A 15,878-nucleotide genomic window follows, 5' to 3' on the forward strand; every position below is an offset into this window, starting at 1 on the left:
GGCTGAAGGCTCAGTGGGACACTCACTGAGGGGTTTCCATCGGATTCCCAGAATCTGGCACTATGCCGCCTACAGAACCCCTTGGTGATCAGTGCTGAGGTTCCCCAGTGCCTGCAGCGGCACACAGACCCGCACCGTACCTTCCGTGTTCCGAGCTGCCAGGGGCACGGCCAGCACCGGGCGGTAGCGTGATTGCCGCCGCCAGGTCGGGACGGACCTGCTCCGAGCAGCTCGCCCCCAGCAGCCACTGGGGCGGCGGAGATCGCCACGGTACCCCGGGCTCCTCAGGGCACGGCCGCCCCCCGCCCTCCACCGCGCAAATGCCAGCGGCTACCCCGGCTCCGCGGGGCTCTCGCCACCCACCGCGGGCAATGGGCCCGGTGGGGCGGGGCGAGGCGCGGCCTGCGCGCCGGAAGTGAGCGGCGGGTTGATCCCGGAGCGGCGGCGGGCGGGAGCGGCGTGGAAGGAGCGGTGGCTCCGCTGCTGGGCAGGGACGTGCTCCGGTGGAGGCGGTTCCCAGCTCGGCGGAAACAAAAAAACGAGAAAGGAAGGGAGCGGCGGTGGGAACCGGTATCGCCGGCCACCATTAGCAGCGGCGGCGGCGGGAGGAGTAGCAGGAGCAGCAGCAAGAGCAGGAGAAGCAGGAGCAACAGCAGCAGCAGCAGCAGCAGCCGCCGCCGCGGGGGTCCGCAGGCGGAGCAGAGCCCGGGTGCCGCCGGCGGCAGCGAGTGGCAGTGTGCTTGCCGCCTCGCCCCTGTTTTGTGGGGGTCAGCCGCTGCCCGCCAACCCGCGGGGGCTTCCCCGGAGCCGGGGCGAGGTGAGCGGCGGAGCCGCCTTGTTTGTTTGCTTGTTTATGTTTATTTATTTATTTTTCTTGTCGCGGGGGGCACCGCCTGGGGAGAGGGGGGGTGGTGGGAGAGCCGGCGGGTGTCTGCAGGGCCGTGTCGGGCGGGCGGGCAGTGGTGTTTCCTGCCGCTTCACCGCAGCGGGGCGGGGGCTGCCGGGCGAGCGCTGCTGCCGGGGGCTGAGCAAGGAGGAGCGGAGCGAAGGGTGCGAGAGCGGCGAGAATTTAACGGCTCCCGGTCTGTGTCTTGCGCTCCTCCACGCCCCAGACATCTTCGGGCGATTTTTTTTTTTTTTTTTCCAGAACGCGTTTTGTCGTGCTAATGACTGGGTAGAGGCTTTTGTATGTGTGTGTGTGGGGGGGTGTCCCTCCCATCTCTCCCCGCGGCTTTTCCTCCTGTGAGGCTTGGCTCAGAAGGGGCTGGGAAGTAAGCCGGAGATGCGCTAGGGATGTAGTCTGTGGCGTTCAGACAATGTCAGCTTGGGTGAGTCTCCACCCTGTGGAGCTGCAGCCCCCCACTTGCACAGGCATCGCCAAGTCTCTGTAGGACCCGGGGAGCAAAACACTCTCAAATCCACTTTCCTGCTGTAGAAATGAAAGATAGGTTTGGATTATTCGTTAAAATGTTTTGTTTAAAATGAAAAAAACCCAAACAAACACCCCAAACCTGGAATCTTTTAGCCATATAACTTACATATAACTTACAGAGAGGAAGATGGGGCAAGTAATTATATATATATATGTATATATATATATGTATATATATATGTATATATATATGTATATATACATACATATATATGTATGTATAGGCATATGTATGTTGGTTGGGGGTTTTTTGTTTCTTGGTGTTTTTTTCCCCAATGATCTGGGGAAAATCAATGATGGTGGGAGGGAAAGGAGAAGTGTCTGTATACATGAGTGTCATGTGATCTGTGTAAATTAATATAGGTATGGTTTCTTTTCTACTCCATTAATACTGGTTTTAATAACCGTTCATTTTGGAAGGTTTTATTTCTTTTGGTTTTCGTATCTTGTGTGGCAGAAGATGTCACCTGCATGTTTGGGCACTGTCTTTGCATCTTGTCTTTTTTACCATTTCAAGGCTTTTTATGCTTTCACCTGATTGTAGGTTTTCAGAAGAGCACAAACAGCATTTTATGCAGTGTAATTGCTCTTTTACTGAGGGAGTGCAGTTGCACCTGGTTTGGCATAAGCATCCTATTTTATATAGCTGGTGTCTTTACATTGCCATTCATGTGATGGAGGAGTGGGGAACTGTTTCATGAGACTGCAGAATCACACCTGATCCATTTTAAACAAGATGCCTCCTTTCATCTATTCTCCCTTATTGCTCTGCCCTCCAAACAGGGACATACTATCTTGTAAAACACATTTGGACAGAAAAATAGATGTCTCTTGATGAATAGATCTAGATGTTTATTGAAACATATCTAAAACAGCAAATCTTCACATATTGTTTTCTGTTTAATCAGCTTTTCCCTGCTGAGAAGTTGCTTATTAAAATGGAACAGAAAAATTGCTTGATAAATAATCCTAAAGAAAAGAACTGGTCATAAATTCCAGTACTAGGGAATACCTTACATATATGTTATAGAAAGATGTAGACATGGCCATATTTAATGTGCTGATATCTTGGGCAGTGGGTAGTGAATGGGTAGTGAAATACAGAACTGTCTTTCTGCACCTAAGGTGAGATGTGGTTTTTTTCAGATCAGTGGGTGACACTCAAATTACCTTACAGAAATCGACAATAGGGAGGCTTTTTGCTTTCATAGAAAAAGGAGGCAAGTGACACTAAGGAATTGATTGCCCTTTAATATATTTCATTTTCAGAAAGATTCTTAAAGTGTGGGTTCATTGGTTGTTTTTTGCTTGGGTTTTTTAACACTTATACACCATGCAATAAAGAGTCGTACCACTGTTTTCTGTGACTCAGCATGGGATAACAGTATTTCTAAGAGATAAGCTACAGTTAAGCCAGTGTAGTTTACCAGCTGTTAAGGTCGCAAAAGAATATAGAAAATAATGTGAAAAGGGACACTGACAATTCTTATTTAATCTTCAGTCTGCCTTGCCAGAATAATATCTTTAGGTGACTGCATTCAGGTTTAAATTTAAATAGTTTCTTTTATAGGGGAGCAGTGCAGTGACATAAACTGTGCTGAACTTCTGGCATATTGCAGCTTTTTCCTTTCTTAATGAGATAAGCCATGATACAGAGAACACCTGTTGATTCAAAGCAGTGTGTGAGACTGCTGTGGTAACTCTAGTAGGTAATGGTTAAAAATGATTGATTTTTTTGAGACCTTATTTTTCAAGAGGGTGTCTCAGTCTTCTGAGTATCACAATATGTGAATACTGATTCCATTTCTCCTTTCCCTCAAACCACTGAACTTTTTTTTAGCTGCAAAACTATTGTGCAGCTTCTTTATTTGAATTTTGTAAGAATATGAATATGTGCTCCTTTATCTCTTCCTTCAGCATCAGGATTTTAAATAATAAAGTCAACTAGCATTTCTAACCAGAAATAGTTATTTCTTTGTATTCTTGTATTTCTTACTCTCTATGCTGTATTAATCGGATCTTTACTGACTGTACAACTTGCCTTCCTTCAAGTGTCTTTCAGTTGCTGGAGAGGAAGAATAAGTATCAAACTGGGACAAAGTTAAAGCTGAGTGACTAAGCTTGTTAGGCATATAAGAATAGTGCTGAAACTACCAGCTGTTGAGTAATTTTGAGTATATTCTCAATGGTTGAAAATTACAAATCTGTTGTGTTACAAATGCAGTCAAAGGTTGCAAATAATCTTTCTGTGATATTAAACAATAGTTCTATTAATGAATTTTCAAGTAGAACTGAAATAATGTACTCCACAGCTTCTCATTAATATTTGTTGGTAGGACACATGAGGACCTTACCCATTAAATTTAGAATTTAGACTAAAAGTTTTCAGGCACTTACCAAAGCGAAAAATGTCCAGCTTGTATGTTAGCCCCCAACAATAGACCAAACACTGACAGATGCTTACTTTGTGATGTTTCACAACCTTTCTCTGTGATTAGGAGAAGAAAACATAGGTTGATATACAACTAAATTTGGCTATTTCCAGTAAGGAAGCTTTATAAAAAGGGACAACCCAAATCTGTTTTTTTGCTAAGGTTTAATAATGAAAATGATGGCAGATTGCTGAGTAGTCACATTTAATGAATTTCTATGTGGAATGTTATTTTTGTTTAAGGATATATAACTTAGGTAATCAAAGTTGTCATATTGAAAAATTCCTTTGAAGAATGAATACAATATCTTGGGTTTTTATTATCGAGAATCACAGATTTTGAGTAAGTGTTCTCCACCTGTAAGAATGCCTACAAGGTTAGGGAATGCCCGTAAAAAAACTTGCACTATAATTGCCTGTTTTGATTGTTCTTTAGAAAGACAAAGGATTTGTTTGTTCTTGTTAATGTGAAAGCATTATCCTCACTTAAAAACTTTCAAAGTTTTTATTTTCAAGAAGTTAATACTAAAAAATTAATAAAAACTATCCAGTTAACCATATTAGTCCCTATGCAAAAGACAAATAAAATTACTTGATGAGTCAGGTTGCTGATAATCCTCCTCTAAGTTGAAAATCTTACAAAGAGTGAGAAAAGTATCTGCAGGATGCTTTTTCTGCAGCTCGAGGCAGATACACTGGCTGATTTATTATTCTGATTTTTCTTTGAATTAAGGTAATCTCTTTTTCATCCTAAGCAGTCTTAATTATTTGCTAGGACAGACTTTAGTTAAAGTGTTTAATTTAAGATGTTATGTAGAATAATATTTTAGTTGAGCTTGCTTTTTTAAAAATTCATTTGTTAATGAAGAACATTGGAAATGTCTTGTTCCGTGAATGGCTCTGGTTCCCATCTTGTCCACCATTCTTGTTAGGAATTGTATGAAGGAAGATGATGTTTATGAGAATTTGACACTAGAGAATTTGAAAAATTAGAAGAATTATTTTTTTACCATCTTATTTTGTAATGATTTAGTTGAGTTCTATTGAGGGGATGGGAGACAGAGGAGAAATTCCAGAGCTACTGTAAGGATAGTCCTAAAACTTTGTAGTCATAGTACATAATTTTTACCTTTTACTGAATTTTTAGTCTCAGAAATTAGATTAATTTTAATCTGTGTAATCAAATGTGATTGAATCTTCCTTACCTCTAGTCTTTCCTCCTGGGGTTTGACTTTTTTATACAAAAATATTATAGGAGTCTGGTGAGGGAATTATGATACACAGTAGCAAACCTGTTATGATACACTTACTTTTCTTGAGTAAGTGTTTTGAAGTGCTCAAGAGCTCAAGGTTTTGCTGATAAAAATGCACTGATATAGAACAGAGCAAATGGTAAACTGAAAGGGTATTGTTCTCATCTTGTGTGAAAATTATCTTAAATATCATCCCTTATTTGCATGTTAATGCTGTATTGTTCTTGTTGTATTTGACATCTGCTGGAATGGCCTAGTACTGTGTGTTCACATGCTGAAACAGAGTGCTCTTTTGCTTAAGTTTTGTTAAGCACAGATCCAAAACACTTTACTGTTTCCTACTGTTTATTACAGCACAATAGTTAATTTTGAGCAGATTAGGATTAGAAAGGAACAGGATGAAAAAGTACCATCGTTCTTCAGTTTCACATCTCTAATCACTTTTACTACTTGTGTCAGTATTGCACTTTCATCTAAGAAAGTCCTGGAGAAGTTAAATAGGGAGTTGAATAATTTTTCTCAAATGCATGCATGAAATGGAAAAATATGCTAAATAAAACATACAGACAGGGGCTGGAGGGAGACTAAGTGGAATCCTTCGTACTCTCTAGTAACCATACTATTCAGAAAGATTTAGGAGCAGTTCTTCCCTTTCCCAAGGACTTGCCAATTTGCTGTGTTTGTAGGACCTTTAGTATTCCTGCCAAATCTTTTTGTCCTTAATACTGGGTTAAAGAAGAAAAACAACAGGTGTAATTATGCTGTGCTTAATGTTGAAATGTTTAATACAACTACTTAGTGGGTTTTTTTCCTGGCACTTATATTAAGGAGGAACAGTTTAGTAGTTAGCTCCCTAAAGAAAAGCTCCTAGCTTTTGCTTTCCAGTGATACATGGATAGACTTTATCTTGATGCAAATTCTGTCATTTGTTAACACTTTTTGCCCAAAGAGCAGCCATCTTTAGCACAGAATCATAGAATCAAGGTTGGAAAAGACATGGAAAGCTCATAAAGGGCATCACCCCTACAGCACTGTAACCATCTCCTGAAGCACCATTTCTGCCCATTTTTTTGTACACTCCCAGGGACAGTGACTCCAACACCTCCTTGGGCAACCTGCTCCAATGCCTCACCACTGTTTCCACGAAGAAATTTTTCCTAATATCTTATCTGGATAAGATATCCCCTGGTGCAACTTGAACCCCTTTCCTTCTGTCCTATTGCTAGTCAGTCTCCTCCCAGTTTTAGGGAGAAGAAGCCAACCCTCCCGTAGTACATTGTTTCAGGTAGCTGTAGAGAGCAATGAGGTCTCCCCTCAGCATCCTCTTCTCCAGGCGAACAGCCCCAGTTCCCTCAGCCTCTCCTCATAAGACCTGTGCTCCCCTCATCAGCCTTCTTGTCCTTCTCTGTACCCTCTCTAGACCCTCAATGTCCTCTCTACACTCAGGTGCCCAAAGCTGCTCACAGTACTTGATGTGTGGCTTCACCAAGGCTGAGTACAGGGTTAAGAGCATCTCCTTTGTCCTGCTGGCCACACTATGCCTCATACAGACCTGGGCACCTGGGCACACTGCTGGCTCATGTTCAGCCAGCTGTAAATCAACACCTCCAGGTCCCTCTCTGCTGGACAGATCTCCAGCCCTCCCCCCCCGCCCCCCAAGGCTCTAGAAAAAGTATTGGTCTCCCATACTAAAACACGTCAATAAAGTAGTTTCTGTTTTTACTGTCCTACCATTGTTTTATCAGCAACTTGTGAAAAAGCTGCAAGTTTTTCAAGCAAGTGCCGCAAATTCTTCAAGGATTACTCTGTTTGAAATTTTACTTTATTGTCTGAAATTCATGAAGTCATCATAAAAATGTTTTTAGAAGTGTCCGGAAGAGTTAATTACTAGCCTTACTGAAACTGTAATTGGTAAATTTGCATAATCTGCTTGTCAAATTGGATTTTGAAGGCTATGTCATTAAATAGTGTTAGAAGTACAAATAATGAATATGTAGCAAGCATTGATAATAAAATAATCCCATCTCAAATGTTGAACTCTTACTCCGATATCACCTTTGCAGTTAAATTCCTTTAATACATCTTATCAAATTACTTACTGAGTGAAGCGTGACATTAAAAGTTGAGCAAGTTACTGCAGGCTATGAAAAATAATACCTTTACAGCACATATTTCATAAAGAGTTTTTTGATGTAGAATTTCAGATGTGGAACTTACAGATGGTGCTAAGATAGTTCTGGCCCCAACTGTTTTTGAATTAGTAATGGAAAAAATATATTTGGTGGGTTTTTTTAATGTATCTTGATTTCTATTAAATCAGATTATTTGAAATAGCTCCTTGTCTAAAATGCCTATCTGATTGGTTTAATAACTGAGAAAGTATACTAAAACTGGCAGCCTTTTTATCTCTGAAGAACTTGTAGATTTTTGATGATACTCTGTGATGTTGCTGAATTGATCTTTGTGATAAATCATTAGTGAAAAGACAAACGTTAAGAAAAAAATGGCTTGTGTACATGCTTGCTGATTTTCTACCTATTCTCTTTCATTGTCTTCGTGATGATGTCTCCAGTTGACTTCATTATAGGTGCTATAGAAGGTAGCATGAGCAAAGCAAACATACAGGTTCTTCAGAGGAACTTGCTCAGTGCATTGTTTATAAATTTCTTCCAGTCATAAATCTACATATTTGCTGTGCCTGGAATAGCCTCAGGTTTGCAGTGCTTCTGCTTGCAGCTCTTGACAGTGCTGAGTGCTGACCCAGTCTCAAGAGCTGTGTGTTCCACTCTGTCTTTTCTGGTTGGTCCCTTAATGAAATGGTGTTAATAAAAGCAAAAGAGAAGCAATTAAGATTAGACACACCTTTTTTTTTTTTTTTCCACCACATATGCTTTTCCTGACAGAAGCATCCTTAGGTCTTACTAACTGTATTGATCACTAACCTTGTGTGTTAAAAATACTCTAAAAAGAAGGCACTGGTGAGATTTAATCCATCTCAGTTGTGTGATCCAGTTTACAGCATGAGCCACAGCGTGCCAGATTGGTAAAATTGAAGGAGTGGTGAGTTGAAGTGAAAGGTTCTCCCTTTTGGGAGCTGTTCAGAGAGGAAGAGAAGCTACATCCTTGTATAAATCTTCTAGACCGTAATTATACAGTTTTGCAAATGTAAAGGTTCTTTTAAATCGTGGATGTGAAAGCATTTTTTAGAATTAAGACAAAGTCCTAGGTGGCAATTAACATCTCATGCGTATGAAAAGGCATATATCTAGGTTTTCAGAATCTCTAGGAAATACTGTGTGCATTTTGTAAATTCATTTTCATATACAGATGACAAATACTATCTCTATTTGGTTTACAGTACTGGGAGGGATTCTAGATCAGTATTGAAACCAGAAAGTTTTCAACATTTTTTCAAACATCTCATGGACGAGTCTGGGTTTTTTCAGTTTAATGATTATCTTCCAAAAGTAAAGTTGATATGGGAAGCATAGTTTTGCGTATTTGCTGTACTTGCATGCTAATTGCCTTAGTTTTAATCCTATGTTTTTTCTACTTTGTATCTCAGCTCATTGCTCATTACTCTTCTGCATGATTTAGAACAAAAAGTATTGAAGTCAGAAGAATAGTACTCCAACAGGTGTGAAATAATTTCATTTTGGCTATGACAGCATTCCTTCAGGTTTTCTCATACCATTGGTGGGAAATGCACAAAGATAAGATCCAAAATTTTAAATTTTTTAACTCTGCAACTGTGTCTACAGGGACAAGACACCCTATGTGAAATAAATGGCATGTGTATTATAGCTTCCTTCAGAAAGGAGGGAAATGTTCACTGCCCAAGAAGGTTCATCAGAATTGTCCTATGGTGTTTACATTACTGATGGATGGTGTCTGGACTTAAAGCCTCTATCTTAGGTATTGCACTGTTGGCTATTCTTAGGCAGTTTCCTACTCATTTATGGGTGTTTTTTATTTCATACTGACTTGCCTAGTTCATGCCTGTATAGTGATGCAGCATCTTGCATAGGATTTTTGATTCCATGCCAGAAGCCACGCATTCCAAGCTGTCTTTATTTACCCTCAGTAATTTTGCTTCCTGCTTTCCTCCTTGCTAGAAGGATCACTGATCTTGTTGCACCATTTAAATTTGAGTTAATCATTGTTGGAATCTGTTTTAATATACCACTGCAAGTTTGGACTTCCCAGCTGTCTGTAATAATCCATCTTCACAAGTGACTGAAGACCTTTCACACAAATATGTTTTATAAGGAATTAAAAAAAATCCTATAGTGAATAAAAACTCCCAAGCTGTTCTGAGCCTTTAAAGAAAAATGCCTTAAAGACCTCATTTCTCCAAGGAAGTTGTCACTTACCTCTTTACCTCATGACTTAAGAAAATGACCTTTTCATAGAACCATAGCCCGGTTTTGGTTGGAAGGGACCTTAATGATCATCTAGTTCTAACCTCCCTGCATGGGCAAGGACACTTTCCACTAGATGAGGTTGCTCAAGGCCCCATCCAACCTGGCTTTGAACACTTCTAACCTAAATCTCCCCTCTTCAAGTTTGAAATAATTTCCTCTTGTCCTCTCACTACACACCCATGTAAAAAGCCCAGCCCCAGCTTTCTTGTAGGGCCCCTTCAGACACTGGAAGGTTACTATAAGGTCACCTTGGAGCCTCCTCTTCTCCAGGCTGAACAACCCCAACTTCTTTAGTGTTTCTTCGTAGGGGAGGTGCTCCAGCCCTTTGATCAGTTTAGTGTCTCTCCTCTGGACATGTTCTGGGAGCTCTATGTCCTTATGCTGGGGACTCCAGAACTGGACACAGTACTTCAGGTTGGGGTCTCAAGAGCAGAGTAGAGGGGGAGAATCCCCTCCCTCAACTGCTGTCAGTGCTTCCTTTGATACAGCCCAGGACCCAGGGCTTTCTGGGCTGCAGGTGCACATTGATAGCTCTTGTTATGCTTCTGGGACACCTCCACCTCCAAGTCCTCCTCAGGGCTGTCTGTAGTCTTTTCTCCTCCCAGCCTGTATTCGTACGTGTGATTGCCCAACCCAGGTGAAGAATCTTGCAGTTGGACTTACAGAATTTCATGCAGTTTGCACAAGCCCACTTCTCGAGCCTGTCCAGGTCCCCCTGGATGCCATCCCTTCCCTCCAGTGTGTTGACTTCTCCACACAGTTTGGTGTCATCAGCAAACTCACTGAGGGTGCATTTGATTCCACTGTCCACGTCACCACCAAAGATGTTAAATAGCTCTGCTCTGAGTACTGACCCTCGAGGAACACCCTTGGTCACACATTTCCATTTGGGCACTGAGCCACTGATCACAACTCTTTGGGTCTGACCACCCAGCCAGTTCCATATCCAATGAGTGGTTCATCCGCGGCATTTGTATTCCAGTTTGGGGATCACAATGTTGGGCAGGACAGTGTCTAATGCTTTTCACATGTCCAGGTAGATGACATCTGTTGCTCTGTCTTGGTCCACCAAGGCTGTGACCCCATCATAAAAGGCCACCAAATCAGTCAGGCAGGATTTGCCCTTAGTGAAGCTGTGTTGGATGTCACCAATCACCCCTTTGTCACCTGCTTGCCTTAGCAGAGCCTTCAGGAGGATCTGCACCATGAATTGCCAGGCACAGAGGTGAGACTGACTGGCCTGGAGTTCCCTGGGTCTTTTTTTTTTTTTTTTTTTCCATTTTTAAAAATGGGAGTTATGGAGGGGACACATCTCAAATGTCTCTATGCGAACACACAAAGCATGGGGAATAACCAAAGCGAGTTACAGGTCTGCCTGCCTGCAGGGCTGTGATGTTACTGGGATGTGCTGGGACAGCTCCTATGACTGGAGTGTGGGGATGGCTGGGGATAAACTGTTTAGAAAGGACAGAGAAGGCAGAAGAGGAGAGGGTTTGGCTCTCTGCATCAATGACCAGCTGGATATTGGACATGCTGTGAGTGGCTTTGATAGAAGCATCAATGATTGCATGATATCCCTGGAAAAGCTATCCCCAAGTTTGTCATTTTGTTTGTCAGGGGGAGATGAAAAAGCCTACACTCTCAGGTAACCTTACCAAGACAGTAATACTACCTAAAACTTAGGAATTCCTTTGGCCATCTCTGAGCATGTCACAGCTCAGAAGAATCATGCTTGAAGCTGAGTAATTCTTTCAACTCTCCTTAGGTATCTCTATCACTAAGTAACTGAGTGATATCCTATATCAGCTCTGTGAAACTGAAAGGCTTTTGTCAGATAGATGTAAGTACCAACAATAAATTCCTGCTCAGGGAGGAAGGAAGGGAATTATTTTATTAAGTTGTTCTTGAGTAGAGACCTCAGATTCTTTCTAAGAAGTATAGCAGAAGCAAGAAGTCTCATTTTCAGCAATTACATGGAAGGAGAAGGAGAGCCTTATAGAAAAGCATGAATGTTGTCTTCCCTTCTGGCAGCTGGCAAAGTGGAAAATTAAAGCACCAAGGAAATTTTTAGGAGGAACTACATATCCATACCACAGTTCTTAAAAGGAAACATACAGTGTCTTTAGGAAGACTTCTGTATTTACTAAACTCCTGTTTATAGTGCAACATACAGCTTAACTTTTTGTAATTGCTGCCCTAGTTAGTGAAAATGACTTTCTTGTTCAAAATAAATTAGAAAACAAACCCCAGAAAACCCCACTCAAGTGCTTGTTAGCTTGGATGAAACTTTATTTTATATTGAATATTCCTGTTTAGCTTGAATCTGTTAAAAAAAACAACTTCAGAAGCTCATCAAAATAACAGTTGAAAAAACCTAAAGCCCTTGGAGCTAGTTATTACTATTTTGTAGAGAAAAATCTTAAATTACCTTTTATCAACTGGAATGGAATATTCCTGGAATGACTCGTGTGCACTGTGAGGTTGAAAGTCCAGTGCAGAGTAAACAAAATATTTTCAGACTCTGCACTCTCAGCTTCAGTGGTGTTTCATTTCTGAAGTGTGGTGAATCTGGTGTCTCACTTTTTGAAAAGAGATGTCACTTAATTCTTCTGAAGTACCAGGTAGTTAATGTCTTTACAGGTGTCATGCGGGGAGTTAGCTTGAATAGATTTTATGCCCAGAAGTTTGGGCAATTGTCTGCCTTTGGTTTTTTGTTTTTTCTGGGCCTAGATCCTTCAGAAGCAGCTAGGTTTGCCAGACATAGTTACACGGAACTAGTTTGAACGTGTGTTTTGAGGTTGTATTTTAACACTAGTGAAGTTTCCTCCTTACTAGGTGTGAATGTGGTGGTGTTTGTAGCTCTCATCCTCCTTTCGTGTATTGGTCTTTGAATGTTTGCTTCTGAAATGCTGCTTGATTAGAAACTGCATAGGTAGAAAAATACTTTTTCTGTGCAGAATTCCTCTCTGTACTTGAACATGTTTTTTTGTGCTCCTAAGTTTTGTTTAGATTTGTCCCACAGGAGATACTATGTCCACTCACAACTGGACAGAAAATTGCTCTTGATGTTCCCCAACTCAAAATGTCATTGAGGGCAGGCTGGGTAGGATAATTAACTGTACGAGTCCTGTGCTTTGTGCATATTCTGTTCTGCTGGGAGAAGTTCTTTAGATGATGCACAAGAATTGAAAAACAGGCTTAGGTCTTGCTTTCTGTGACTTAATTGCATTTTAAAAGTATAAACTGTCAGGAATAATAGAGCTGGAAAGAGGTACTGTTAGATTTGACTGTACTGTTAGAATTGATCTTACTGCTTGGCACAGAAGGCTCTAAATGATTTCAGAGATGTATTGCTCTTTTAATTATTTTGAGAGATGGTTGTAACATCAAGTGACATGTTGAGACTAGGAATAAATGAGGTTTTAGGATGCATTCTATTTTTTTTTACAGGTATTTCTTTATAAATATTGGGGGGCACACTCTGGCTGGTGACTGAGCTGTTTCATCTCTCATAAGTGGTTGCACAGAATGGATAGAGACACTGACACAGAAATAGTGCTAAGAGCCAGGCAGGGATTCTTGGTAGTCATTCTCAGCAGTATTTCCATGAGACCAGAGCCAGTCAGATCCTTTAGTAAGTGTGAAGGTCCACTGGCAGCTCTGACAGAGCAGCTGCAACTGATATTATACTAGCACCTAGCTGGTGAGTCATTCACTGCTGATCATTCTAGCTACTGTCCAGTAAGGAATTTTGGCTAGTTTGTTGATTGAAATTTCCACATGCACTTTGCTGACCAGTCTTTCAAAGAATTCATTACACTAGCTTTGTACAGATTACAGTTTTGTCAGGCTTTTGCTACACCGGTGTATATTCAGGCAATATCAAAATAGTTTAAGATTTTAGAATAATACTGAGCAATGAAAGGAGAGTAAAACAACATGACCCACATCTTCAGCTTTCTCTAAGTTCAGTAGAATTGTTTGTATGTCTTTGTTCAGTGTGATGGGAAAATTGCCCAGGTAATTGCTTCCATATTTTATTTATATATCATTCAAAATGTATTGCAGGATTTCTGTCAAATGCAAAAGAGCATTTTCAAGAGGATGCCAAATCCAGCAGTATGAGAACAGAATTTGCTTCAGCTTCATCAGCATGATTTAAAACCTATCTCGTGCATAAGTAGTTTAATTAAACAACAACAAAATCAGCCTAACAAAACCCACCAAACAATCCAACCCCAAAATTTAATTAAGTTCTGTGTGGAAATGTTCTCAAGACTTTTTGATTGAGGCTTAAGCATTTGAGGACTTGTAGTAATGGATTATGTTGCTAATACCACCAGTCTTTTTTTTAGAGCTTTTTATGAGCAAGTGTGCAAAATATAGGTATGTATCTTAGATGTTGGTGGATATTTTTATTTTTTGAATGAAACAGTTTGTTATCATTTGACCCGTTTAAAAACTGTTTCTTTGAATTATGTCAAATTCTTTCAGCTGATGGGTTACAAATAGTAGAATTCAGTCTCGCATAGCCCACAGATGTATTATGAGAGTAATAAAAATTCTGATTCCTTGTCTGTTTTAGGGTGGACTCTGTTACTTTGTCCATACTTTTATCTTAAAGGCCCAAAGTTAATTTCTCTCATTTAAGCTTAGAACCAACCAGCTTGTCTTTTATCAGGCTGCATTGTGAAAGCCTCTTTTCCTCCTGCAACATATGCCAGACTAGACTTCAGAGCAGTAAGTCCTGTTAGATTGGTAGAAGTCTTCCTGAAAAGCATTGATCAGAGTGTTCTTTGATGCTAGGGTAAAATCAAAAAGTACTGATCGTGTTTTAAAAATATTTCACTCAAGTTAGACTATATGTTTTTAAATTAGATTTCATCCTGTTTGTTGGTTTTCCAAACAACTTTTTAGTTGAAAAGCTAGAATTCTACCTTCCCCTAATTTTCCAGCTTTTAACGGGTTCCTTGCTTGTTTTAATGGTCAGAAACCACCCAGTTACTTTAAAGTTTCAGGTTTAATTTTGCTGTTGAGTTTAATGAGAGGGAAGATTCATATGAGGGAAAAGAAAAGGAGCTGCATTTCTAGCTACAGCACTGTGTTCTTTACCCAACCCTTTGCATGCTTTAGAATTTGTCAAGTGAACTACCTGCTGGGCTGTAAGTGAACAGAATGAGATGCCCTGACCCATGTGAATGCAGTTTAATTTACTTTTTGTGAATAAAAAGGAAAAAAAAAAAACCCAGAAGGGAATGGAGGGAAAAAGTGGAATTCCATCTCTGATTCTGAAGGGTGAAGATGGATTTAATCCATCACCCCTATGGATTTCAGGACCTTCAGAGCAGCAGCTCTGTTTCGTTCCAGTGTTCCCCTCCAGCTGACAGCAGTCGGTATGTGGCACTATCAGATGCAACATTCCTTTACAGGCTGGGTGTGGTTCCTTGCAGAATTTATTAATAAATAAGTATACCTAAACCCTGTAATTATGTATTTTAGTATTTATAAGCTACGTTTACTGCAGATGTATGTTGGGCGAGTGTGCAAAGGCTTCCAGGGGAATTAAATTTATAACTCTGCAAAAATTATTTCCTTTTGTGGTTTGTTAAACCTATTCTGATTTGTCACAAGCTGGCAGCTTAAGGTACATTGGGCTGTAACTTCATTCCTATCAGCAAAACTTTTCAAATCCTTTGGAAAAATAATAGGGAGAAGTTGCCAGCAAGACATAGTCCTGAATTGATGCTCTGAAAGAAGATGGAAAACCAGGAAAAGCCATGAAACATTTTTTTAAGCTTCATTGGAAATCCTTTTATGGTGCTGCTTTTTACATTTAATTCAGCTTGAGATAGCTAGGATTCAAGCTTAATAATAATTTCTACAAAAAATGAAACAATCTGAGGAAGTGAGACTCTGGGCTAATGGAATGTTCCACAAACCTCTGCATCTGCATAAACTTTTTCATAATACAATAGGTGAACGTAACTTGGAAGTTATTTTGCATTTAAATACCAATATACTAATTAATTAAGAGCCTAATTACAGTGTGTTTCTTAAACTGGTTGCCATCACCTGCATTTTAAACTGGTACTTCTGATGCTTTGTGGCTCAATTTGGCTGCAGCAAAACTAATGCATATCAGTTCTTTTTTTCCTACCTTTGTCCTTACCAAGATGTGAATTTGTTCCAAGTAATTACCCTTTCGAGTGTTACAAATGGAGATCTTTATACAGTGTGGTCAACTCAATACAGCTGCTTTAGCAGTAAAAATAGTAATTGTGGTACACATTCCAGTCTTAGTGTTGTAATCTGAAGTTTATTTGTCTGGCTCAGTCCGT

The 15,878-nt window shown here is 40.4% G+C and overlaps 1 protein-coding gene across 4 annotated transcripts in view; it reads left to right on the top strand.

Annotated features, from left to right (window-relative positions):
- Nucleotides 1-410: 410 nt before the first annotated feature.
- The window catches only part of RAPH1 (Ras association (RalGDS/AF-6) and pleckstrin homology domains 1), an 84,266-nt gene continuing 68,798 nt past the window's right edge, over nucleotides 411-15,878 (top strand). For 2 of the 4 annotated variants that reach the window (XM_071747146.1, XM_071747149.1), the window contains exon 1: nucleotides 411-817. The gene's annotated coding sequence lies outside the window, so the exon portion shown is untranslated. Of the gene's footprint in view, nucleotides 818-12,060; nucleotides 12,162-15,878 lie in introns of those variants that run through there. The other 2 variants (XM_071747143.1, XM_071747144.1) reach the window with 2 other exon arrangements.

Source organism: Heliangelus exortis, chromosome 6 (assembly GCF_036169615.1).
Source record: "Heliangelus exortis chromosome 6, bHelExo1.hap1, whole genome shotgun sequence".
NCBI classification, from domain to species: domain Eukaryota; kingdom Metazoa; phylum Chordata; class Aves; order Apodiformes; family Trochilidae; genus Heliangelus; species Heliangelus exortis.